At 39.5% G+C, this 11,880-nt stretch overlaps 1 long non-coding RNA gene across 1 annotated transcript; it reads left to right on the top strand.

Moving 5' to 3' along the window:
- Positions 1-2,067: 2,067 nt before the first annotated feature.
- LOC126986497 (uncharacterized) lies at positions 2,068-5,504 on the top strand. The gene is made up of 4 exons (XR_007739786.1): positions 2,068-2,370; positions 2,780-2,934; positions 3,198-3,369; positions 5,431-5,504. It is a non-coding gene; the product is annotated as an uncharacterized LOC126986497 (long non-coding RNA).
- Positions 5,505-11,880: the final 6,376 nt, after the last annotated feature.

Below are 11,880 nucleotides of genomic sequence, written 5' to 3' on the forward strand. Positions count from 1 at the left end.
CTGAAATTCAACAGAGGAAAGCTGCTTTCATGGCAATAGCAGGCATGCCAGGCATTGTTGGGGCCATAGATGGCACTCACATTAGAATTGTGGCCCCAAGAGACTATGAAGAAGAATATGTCAATAGAAAAAACTACCACAGCATCAACACCCAGCTGGTTTTCGATGCTGGGTATAAAATTCTGGACGTTGTGGCAGACTGGCCAGGGTCTGTTCATAATGCCCGCATCTTGCAGCACAGTGGGCTTCAGCAGCTGTTTCAGAGTGATGAAATGCCTGCTGGATCCCACCTTATAGGAGGCAGTGGCTACCCCTCCAAGCCATGGCTGCTGACCCCATACCGCCAACCACTGACTGATGACCAAAGAGCCTATAACAGGTATGCTTATATTTAACCTCTTGGTGTTAAGTCACCACGTTAGGTTAGGTAAAATTTGGTAGGTCGTTTAGGCCGTGGTCCCTTTAGGCCGAGAGTCGTTTGCGGTAGGCCGTGATCCCCTCAGGCTGAGAGTTGTTTAGGTCATGATCTCTTTAGGCCGAGAGTCATTTAGGCCACGACTCTTTAGTCCGTGGGTCATTTAGGCCGCAATATTGAGAACTTTTTTATGAAATGATGATGAGGTATGTGTTGAATTAAAAAAAAAAAAAACATAAGTGTTTGAATACTTTTAATGACAATATAGGGGCTACCTTTGAATAAAATTATTGTTTTTCTTAATTGTTTTAATTAAATTGGGATCACGTCCTAAACGACTCAGCCTTAAACGATCATGGCCTAAATGGATCACGGCCTAAACGACTTGAACTCTCACCTCTTGGAAAGTTAATATGAATTCTTTCTTGGGCCCTGAATGCAGTGCGTTAAAAAATACACCTGAGGGTGGCAAAGCCTCCCATTAGATCACGCTATGTGTGGGGCCAACATGGTACATGTGAGGCTGCCAGGGAATGCCATCTCCACTATGATTCTCACCTCTAACCATTTAATTTAGAATGTACAACTTAATCAGTTAGGATAGCCCCTAACCATGACGCCCTTCAGTGACGGCTACACATTTACCTTGAACAGGTTCCCTGATGGCCCCACATAAATTGACCCTAGTGACCAAGGTTGCACTGCATTATTTTGTGTTGGTCACTAACACCTATAATTTAATATGCAATTTAACTTACATATTAGAAACTAGCACTTATCCATAAAGCCGGTATTTCACGGGAACGATTTTGATCGGGACCTTCGGGCGGTTTCGCCGAGCTGCTGAAGGAACATGACATGCACTAATCACACGGGGACGCTACGTTTGAAGGGCATTGGGCAATTTTGGTCTTGATCTTGACTTTCAGCGACCGTATACCTACTTTAAATAGAAATAGATGTTGATTAATTTCTGTCAGTCATATTATGTTTTAACATACCTATTTTTAAACCAAAAACAAAATTACATTTACAATAAATACACACCTCACCCTTCCTCACCTCATCTGGATGAATGAGATGAATTGAAGAGTTGCTCAGTTTAAACAAATACGGTTGGAGATTTAAATGTATCGTTAACAATTTTTAAAGACAGGAAAGGCAGAAGATGACTTAATGACAAATGCTCACGAGTAGTATTGTAGAGTGAAAACACTGGATTGCAAAAGACTTGCCATAATCAGAACCCAAGTAGGAATAAATATGATGTATGCAAAGTCACTACCTATAAATGTTCAAAGTACTGTACGTAGTATAAAACAGAGAGAGAGAGAGAAGATCGAGTGGAGGGTAGGTATAAACTACTATAAATAAACTCTATGAAGCCACATATAAAAATTCAAAGTAGTACAAGAAAGTGGAGAGAGAGAGAGCGAGTTTGAGGCTGACGTGAGCGGGCTGCCTGAGAAGCAGAAAATAGCTCCTGCCTATCTGCTCTAGTACCCTTCTGGTCCATGAGTGGAGCCCCATCTGTCAGCATTTTGCTTACGGACAGGGCCTGCACAACCAAAATTGTTCCCGTGAAAAACTGCCTTGAGTAAGGGCATTGTTTTATAATGTTTGTTACATGTCAAGTATTGCAGCCTTTTTAATCATAGTGTATCTATTTGCAATGCCCACAAGAAAACAAGAAGTGTAGTTGAGAGGGGTATTGGTCAGCTGAAACGACGCTTCCACATTTTGCATGGGGAAATCAGACTTGACCCCAAGAAAACATGCAAAATCATTGCAGTCTGTGCTGTTCTGCACAACATTTGCAAAGATAGAAATATGCTGTTGCCAGAAGATCTTCCTCCTCTCCCTGAGGATTATCATGGTGAGGTCAATGAGGAGGCCCTGGAGCGACCTCAAGATGGTATTCGCTACAGGGATGACTTTGCTGCACTTCACTTTGGGTGAGCATGTTTAAATTGGTAGTTTATTTTTACACACATTGTTTTTTTTTAAAGATCCTTTATAACATTTATTTTTAACACCTTATTACATCTCTTTTGAATGATTTTGAGGACAACTGTTATGAGGATGTATTGTTCTCTGCCTGTACCACTCAATGCAAATTTTCTTTTTTTTTCGTGTTTTTAGTAATCAAGTGTCAATTATATCACTGGACAAATACCTTAATAGATAGTTTATTGAAACAGCAAATTGTACTGCACAAACACAAAAAAATAATATTTGCCTCTGTTACTTTTTTATTCTCCAAAGATAATCATTGTTTAAAAAAAAAATCTTTCATCTGGTGATAAAAGAATTGGATGGCATTATTGTTATATGCTTTTACATACTCTAATACTTGTATTTCAGGGCACGACACTAAGGTCCCACCAGTCAGGCAAGTGCTGTGGTAGCTGTCGCAAGGTGGCCAACAGAGATCTACTCCGTCCCATGGGAAAATGCTGCCCCTGTGAGGGACACCGCATTCCAGAGATGGATCTACAGCTTTTCTTGCAAACACCTGAGTGTGTGGTACTTTTTTCGATTCAGATACTCTTCTTCATACTCCTTTTGTGCCACATCTCTAATGCGAAGTGCCATCTGTGGCCCCAACAATGCCTGGTATGCCTGCTGCTGCCATGGGTAATTAGAGTAATCACACAACTAATGGTAGGCTGCAAGGGTTCAAGGTCATCACTGCCACATTGCTGCATCTTGTCCGTGGCCAAATACCTCAATGTTTCCACCACCTTCATCTCAGTTCTGATGGACTTGCTCCTCATTGTAGGACTTTCCAAGGTCCTCCTCACCAAGTCTGTCATCATCAATGTGGGAGCAGGGGCGTACCTTCTGTGTATCCATGGCAGGGGCGGAAGCTGGGAGTTCAACAACCACCAAGCTGCTCTAGCATAGTCGTGCCAACATGGAGCTTTGTTCAACCACATCCGCATACAAACTAAGTATAGTGTACTATATGGCCAGTTTTCATGCTTATTGTTTTATTTTATTGTTTGCTTTACTTTCTTGCTATTCCTGTATTGGTCATGTGATTTTAAACCTCAGTTGTTAAATGCCCATTTGAATTATTGCCTTTTTAGTAGCTATCAGTAGTTAATAAATCTAAAGACTATAAATTATAAAAATAGGTAAATTAAAGTAATTAAAAAGAATTATAATCCTTTAATGAACACTTTACGAACATCTCTGAGATTCACACTTCATGAAGAGAGGGTTGTACTGGCACACAAGCAAAGATACCAATATCCATCATGTTACATGTTATTATAAACCATTTCAGCATGCATAACTGACCCCTTTAAATTATGCCTGGCAAAATTCTAGGTGCACACAAGCAAAGATACCAATATCCATCATGTTACCTATTATTATAAACCATTCCAGCATGCATAACTGACCCCTTTAAATCATGCCTGGCAAAATTCTAGGTGCACACAAGCAAAGATACCAATATCCATCATGTTACATGTTATTATAAATCATTTCAGCATGCATAATTGACAGCTTTCATTCATGCCTGGCAAAATTCTAGGTGCACACAAGCAAAGATACCAATATCCATCATGTTACCTATTATTATAAACCATTTCAGCATGCATAACTGACCCCTTTAATTAATGCCTGGTAAAATTATAGGTGCACACAAGCAAAGATACCAATATCCATCATGTTACCTATTACTTTAAACCATTTCAGCATGCATAACTGACCCCTTTAATTAATGCCTGGTAAAATTCTAGGTGCACACAAGCAAATATACCAATATCCATCATGTTACCTATTATTATAAACCATTTCAGCATGCATAACTGACCCCTTTAATTAATGCCTGGTAAAATTCTAGGTGCACACATGCAAAGATACCAATATCCATCATGTTACCTATTACTATAAACCATTTCAGCATGCATAACTGACCCCTTTAAATCATGCCTGGCAAAATTCCAGGTGCACACAAGCAAAGTGAATATGCATCATGTTAAATATTATTTTAAAGCATTTCTGCATATAAAGTGTTGTTATATATGAGGCATGGAGGCAAATAAAGGTTAAATAATTCAAACAAATCTTCCTTTTTTAGATACAGATTGCCCTTCTGATGATCCTTCCTGAAGTACATATTCATTTCAGAATGTTTATGCAAATTATAAATGCTGGTTATTACAACGGCGTCTGTATAACTAGGGTGTGTAACCCCTTTCATTTACTCAGACATCCACTCCCAGATAGATAGAGAGAGAGGCGGGAGGGGCGGGATGTGCATGAGACATGGAATCTGAGTGTGTGTGTCCGAGAAAATGAAAGGGGTTACACACCTTAGTTATTTAGACGCTGTTGTAGTACCATGTATTTATAAATAGCATCAACACTCTGAAATGACTGTGTAATTCATGAAGGATCATCGAAAGGATATCTTTATCTGAAAAGGAAAATTAGTTTGTAATGTTTTTAACCTTCATCTGCCTCCATGCCTCATATCCAACAAGACTGTATATGGTGAAATAATATGATATGGCTTTCAAAAATGCCAGAAAGAAATGACTTGTAATGTTGTGAGGATTAATAAATTTTTATTGTTTTCCATTTCCTTCTCTTTTAGCCCTATAATATTTTTCCTGTTCTTTACAAAGATCCCTGTAAGCCTCCCACCCCTGCCTCATGGCAACCAAAACCCCATCCATTAAGTCTTGCCTTGGGGTTGTAAATCTGCTGTCCTGCGTGGTGCTTGGTGGTGGTGGTGGTGAAGGTGATGGTGATGGAAGAGGCAGTATCGGTGGGTGCGTTGATTGCGGGAAGCAATAGTCATGAAAGTCAAGAGCATCGTGTGTCTCCTCTGCCTCTGCCTCTGCCCCTCTGGTGGATCTTTAAAAAAAAAATGCGGTTTTAGAAATAGTACACAAAATTATTTCAATTAACATGTGAAGTTTAAATGAGACTGGAATTTGTTGAAAGAGTGATTAACTGTTGGCTATGTAAGTTATATACAACTTGTTTCATTATAGGGAGGCGGTGGCTGAGTGGTTAGCGTGCCGTCCCTACATTCGGCACGTTGTCCATGGTGTGGGTTCGAATCCGCGCTAACCTTTTCAGTCACCACCAAGTGGCCTAAGACTACCCACGTGCTGCCCTGAAGACCACCTATCAACCCGGACTTTAGAGGAAGATGTACAGCACAAGCGAAATCAAGAATGAGCTCCGGGGGGCAGCATGAGCCAATAATAATAGCACCACTATAAACAATTGGCTGTGCCATGACGGGCTCGGGCCGACCATCAGGCCCCTATGAATCAGCAGACAAATTAGCATACAGTAGTTACTTGTGCCACAACCACTTTGTTTTCAACTATAAAAAATCATCAGATCAGTACATCCTATTCACCTCATGACATAAATAATATGGAGAGAATGTAGCTGTACTCATCATAATGAAGTGAGTCAAGTGACAGATGCATTAAGCTTGGTAGGAGGAAAAAAAAGTGAATGGCACTTATAAAGATGGGTTAAGGAATCAGGAACCACTTATGTTATCTTGACATTATTTTGGCAGTATTTTAATGACACTGCACAGTCTGGTGTCACTTGGTCATACTTTATAAAACTTAAGAAAGATGATAAAGTTGAATGTAGCACAGATGAAATGCATATGTTGAAGTAAAACACCAAAACGAAAATTTGGGAATGAATGAGTCAAACATAGTCAAGATTTTGAAGCAAGTACAGGAAAGACTATTGCAGTTACAAGTGATGAAATACATACCCTATAAGTTCATTTGCGAGTTGTAACCTGGAGGAGTCCATCCCAGAATTCCATGAACAGTGATATTTTATCACCCACAAACTCCATTATAATCTCCTCCACCGGGTCCTTGGCAGGAGGAGCATCTGGTGGGCCACCACTTGTAAAAATGGATAATTCATGCCTGAATGATAATTATTTTTGTATGGAAGTACTAATTGTTAGCTATGCAAAATATTCTAACCACCTCCTGGGAAGATCTATCGACTTGCCCCAGCCATGAGTCATGTGGGCGTCTCCTAGGTCTCCTCCACTCAAGGTTGTCTTGTACAGACACAGCCCTGTGAACAGGATAGACATTTGGGAGGCGCGCCACATGACCATTTAGCTACATTTAGCATTCACAGACTAAGCTAGTAATAGGCCTCGAATCAGTTTCATCACATAGTCACTGTCATGACACAAAGTCATTCCAGCAATACCCCATGATCATGGGTAGACACTTACTGCCAAAGGCATTAACACACCTCTCCAAGTCACTAAATTCAGTGTCAATGTCACATAGCCATATAGTAAAACCAGAAGGAGCAGAATTAAGTGACATTAAGATTTTAATACATGTCCACTTGCATAGAAACTGACCACACCAAATACTTGTTTTGAGTGAGTCCATAACAACATGGGCCAGGCCAATCCATCAAGTGACTTCCTGGTAAAACCCACCATTGTTATGCACTATGTTACCATTATTACCCTCCCCCCAGAATATGAAGTTGCGACACTCACCTGTTTTCTGGGAAGAGATGTTCCTATTAGTTATCGCTGCTCTTTTATTTGATAGCGTGTTTTGCCACTTTTTTTCAACTTGGGACACAGTCCTCTGGCAAGAGGGGAAGGTGTCATTTATATCTTTTGTTATGGTTTCCCAAGCCGCCCGTTTATCTCTTATTGTGCATGAGGGCTGAATTTCCCTTTACTATTTTTTTCTTTCTGACACCAGCTGACAGAGAAAGAGGGTCTCATCCTCCGTCCAATTTGGCTGGCGCTCCTCTTGATCCTTTGATGTTCCATGTCACTGAAGAGAAAAATTAATAGATAAACAAATGCTACACCTCACCCTCCTCAGCAGTCTGTCTTTAGTTCACTGATCCAAAAGCTAATATGCGTTTCAGGCGCCATGTTACACAGCATAGTAGCTTTTTGCATTATAATACATACTTTCAATAATTCTTCCTAACTTTTCAATCACACCTATTGTCTATAATAAGGTACCTACACATTTTCTCCTCATCATCATCATTCATCATTTCATCAACGCCTGCTCCTAGGAGCTCCCACCAGGGATGGCCACGGCAGAAGAGCTTCCATCTTTCTCTATCCAGACACTCCCTCCTTGCTGCTCAAAGTTTCTCAAAGATCTTTCCCCCCTCTCCCCAACGTACTCTTGCACCCTATCCCTCCATTTCACTGGAGGTCGTCCTCTAGTATTCCCTCCCTCTATCTCACTCACATACACCCTTCTGGTCATCTTACTCTCCTCCATTCACTCCATGTGGCCAAACCACTTTAAGGTCTGTCGCTTCACTTCTTCCACCACTCCACACTTCTTCCCTTCACCCCTGTGACACATTCCAAAACGTTCATACACACTTTCATTACTCATTCCATCCATTCTACTCACACCACAAGCACTCCTCAAATAACTCATTTCCACTGCCTGCACTCTAGACCTCTGACTTTCATTCCAGGCCCACGTTTCACTTGCATATGTGAGGGTTGGTACTATCACTGTATTTCTCAAATCCCTCTTTACCTCCATGCTCACACTTCTGCCATTCATGATTCGTCCCAAAGACCCTACCACCCTTCTTCCTTGCAATGCCCTTTCTCTTATCTCTCCCTCCATACCACCATGCTTACACATAATTGTTCCAAGGTACTTAAACTCATTGACCATATTTTCTCTTAACTCTTATCATACTCGTATACCCCATGTACACATGCATACCTGTAACAATAAACTATCAATCAATCTATAGCAATATCTTTTTAACCTAAGGGTGTGCTTGTGAATCCTATGCCAATGTTCATATGGATAAGAAGATGCCCATTTTCCCCAATGAATATTGGGGTATAGTTCACCATCTTGGGTCACTGGGGTAAAATGACATCTACATGGGGATATATTGTTGTGTTACCAATGCATTTAAGTTCATGGGGGTAAAATAATAATGCCTACATTGGCATACAGGGGGTATCCCTGGGGTAAAAAGACTTAAATTCTTACTCCAATGAACAAATGGGTTACAAGTTATAAATAAACCATCATTGGATAAAAAAAAAAAAAATCATGTTCATCGGGGTAGCAATGGGAATCATTGAGATAAAGTACACCTCGTACCCACTGGGCTAAGAAGGCATATGGCAAATGTTGAAGTACTCTGGGCCAAAAGTACGTGACCTACCAGGGCGCACATTGGGGTAAAAAGATGTGACCTTTTCTCAATGTCTACCGTAAGGCATTATAGGTAATGGTATGATATCATTGAGGCAACAATGACAATGTGGTTCTGTGTTCGCTCTCATTGATCACTGAATTAAAGAGACATACTGTGCCTATAATAGTGGGTTCATTGAGGTGAAGACACAAAGTACGTACATGCAGAAAAAGACCGCACTCCTATCCCTTATAAAAGCTAGCTAGTACTTTCTGTTGTCTACCCTGGCTCTCCTTAATACCTTATGGACCCATATTTATATTGCCTTTGCCTCTCTGTCTCTTCTGAAACCATTTTGTTCATCGCACACTGACTTACCTGTCAAACCGCGAGGAGCTTCTTCACCAAAATTTAGGCGCCAATGTTGTTTACGTAACGTTAACATTTTACTGTTTATGCATGTCCAGACAGTATTTTTTTTGAGACACACAGGTCAAAAGTTAGATTAGACAGTTAGACTATGTTATGTTAGGTCATTTTAGGTTAGATTTATTGTGTGTAGTTGAATTGTTCGGGCATTTTCATGTGATACGCTTTGCGCTGCGCCTTTGTTATTTCTGCCGACTGAATAGGCGATGCCGCGCAAGTAATCTACTACATATTTCACCAAAGTACATGAGAGAAGAATAAAGATACATCGGAAATATAAAAAAGGTACTTACATAACGACCATAAGTAATAAAGGTCACAAGAGGAAGAAGAAAGAGCTATTCATTTACTCCATTGTTGTCTCTTGTTTCCAAACAAGCTTTTGTGTACAGATAGATAAGATGTTGAATTCATTATAGCTATATCATCTTTACATAATATGCACTGTGGTAGCTATATACAATGCTTTTGCAAGTGGTCGTTTTGCTGGGTGATGCACTTCATACTGGTATTTTGCTCAAAAAATACTTAGCTTAGAGTCCGCTTAGGGGAATTCTAAGTAATACTTAAGGGCCTATGCTTAGCTAAAAGTTGTTAAGTGCAAGGCTGAGTAATATTCTTAGAATATTGGTGTATACGGCCCCAGGAGAGTTGCTCGCTCGACGAGTGCTGGCGTTCCACTGGGAGTGCATCGGGTACGCGGTCTTTATTTACCCGAACATCAAGAGACAAAAATGAATGCCTCAAGCGGCTGTCCAATCAGCGACGAGCTTACATCAGGAGCTTAAACTACATTTGCTAGCTACACGTATAGAGTATATAACTTTAAAAAAATACGAAACCAATAAACGTAAAACAGTTTTCACTGGGCTCAACCCAATGTCAATATAAGTAATGTCGGGACACACTCATCGGGGGGTGGGAGTATGAGGGAAGGATGGGAGGTATAGCTGTGGCGTATCATGGTGTAGCGATGACAGAAAATGGATGAATTAATGCTTGAGCAGAGTACAGTAAAATGTCAACTTTTAACGTCTCTTTAATTCTTGCATTAAAATTTGTGTTACCACTATGAATGTAATGTTATAGGTTGATTTTTTTTATATTGTGAAGACTTGGTAATAGGTTAAATTTCATGACATCAATAATCGATCGATTTAACAATTCGTTTATGAAAAGTTAGGATAGAAAACTGGTTTAACGATAGACTTATATGGTTTCCTTGCTCTCCACATGGGTTTCATAATTCACTTAACATGAGGAGAAGGTAGGACATTTACTACTACAACGATTATAATTATAAAACTTTTTGGGCCCACTCATTTATTACAACCATTGGCGGCGGGGTAGAGTGACTTTTAGGGCTTGAGCCCCAGATCGTTCATCAAAAGCCCCAGATCTTCTTAAAGGTTTTAAGGTGTTGACTATTTTTTTTTTACTTAATTCATTATACCGTTACTTGATTCTAGTGAAGAACGTATCATAAATTATTTTTTGTCATTATACCAAAGTCCCTTAAGTCCCCAGAAGTCACTATCTATGGGGTTGCTTTTATTTATTTTTTCTCGCAGGGAAGCATACACACGGACCCCTCCCCTTTGTCACACAGGGTTTAAGTTCCTGATGTCTACAATGTCTGGCATCGCCCCTGATTACAGCAGAGGATATTATCTGTTGTTGCACCAGACAGGCTATATTTAGTGACATCATTGTCATCGTAAATCTGTAATTTTGCATATTACATCTATCTATCTATCTAACTATCTATCTATCTATCTATCTATCTATCTATCTATCTATCTATCTATCTATCTATCTATATATATATATATATATATATATATATATATATATATATATATATATATATATATATATATATATATATATATATATATATATATATATATATATAAAAACTGGACACGTGTTGGGCATGGCGTCGATGGGGAAAAGTATCGCGATGGCGAGCGGACACGACCGAGACACCACACACGACCGTGACTTCAAAGCGACTGAGCTCTCAGCTCAGTCAGTCAGTCACAGCCTCAGTGTACCCCAGATACGCCATGCGCGGGAAGGTACGGTTTTATTCAAAAGAGTGTCCCGACATGTTACTCTATAGACATTGGGCTCAAATCCATTTAAACAATATGCGTATTGTGTGAAGTGTCATGCAATGATATATCGATGGAATTAGCAATGAGGAATATCTAGAAGAATATCGTTTCGTAGCGTAACCTAATACTGCCCTTTCTGAAAACATTTGCATTTAAAAAAAAATGTTTTTATTATTGTTATGCAATCAAATACGAAAATAATAACGGAAGATCAGTTTGCACTGCCACTGACCATCATGACAATATGCACTTCTATTAAATTTGAAAATAATAATCAAAGAACAGATTCCAATGCCCTCAACCACTATGACAATATGTACTTCTGCTAAACTGTCACCTGTATGTTATTTATGCAATGATATAACAATGGAATTGGCACTGAGGACACAACTGTTTCGCACCGTAGCCTAATATATCCCCTTCTAAATTAAAGCTTTATATGTTGAAATCAAAATATGCTATGAATGCAATGTTGTCATGAATGTTAAGTCATGAAACACCCCCCTCCCCTCACTCTCCACGGTCAAGATATACGAACATCGTGACAAGAGACCGTTTTTTGCAATAATATATCAACGGAATTAATCACTGAAGACAAATATTGTTTCGTAGCGTAGCCTAGTATTTCCTCTTTCTTAATTGATTTGTATATTAAATAATAGTTTCATTAGATCATAAATAAAAAAGAGTATTACAGGATATACATATTAACATAAGCTTAAGAAAGTG

The sequence above is a fragment of the Eriocheir sinensis genome, chromosome 6 (genome assembly GCF_024679095.1).
Source record: "Eriocheir sinensis breed Jianghai 21 chromosome 6, ASM2467909v1, whole genome shotgun sequence".
Taxonomy (NCBI): domain Eukaryota; kingdom Metazoa; phylum Arthropoda; class Malacostraca; order Decapoda; family Varunidae; genus Eriocheir; species Eriocheir sinensis.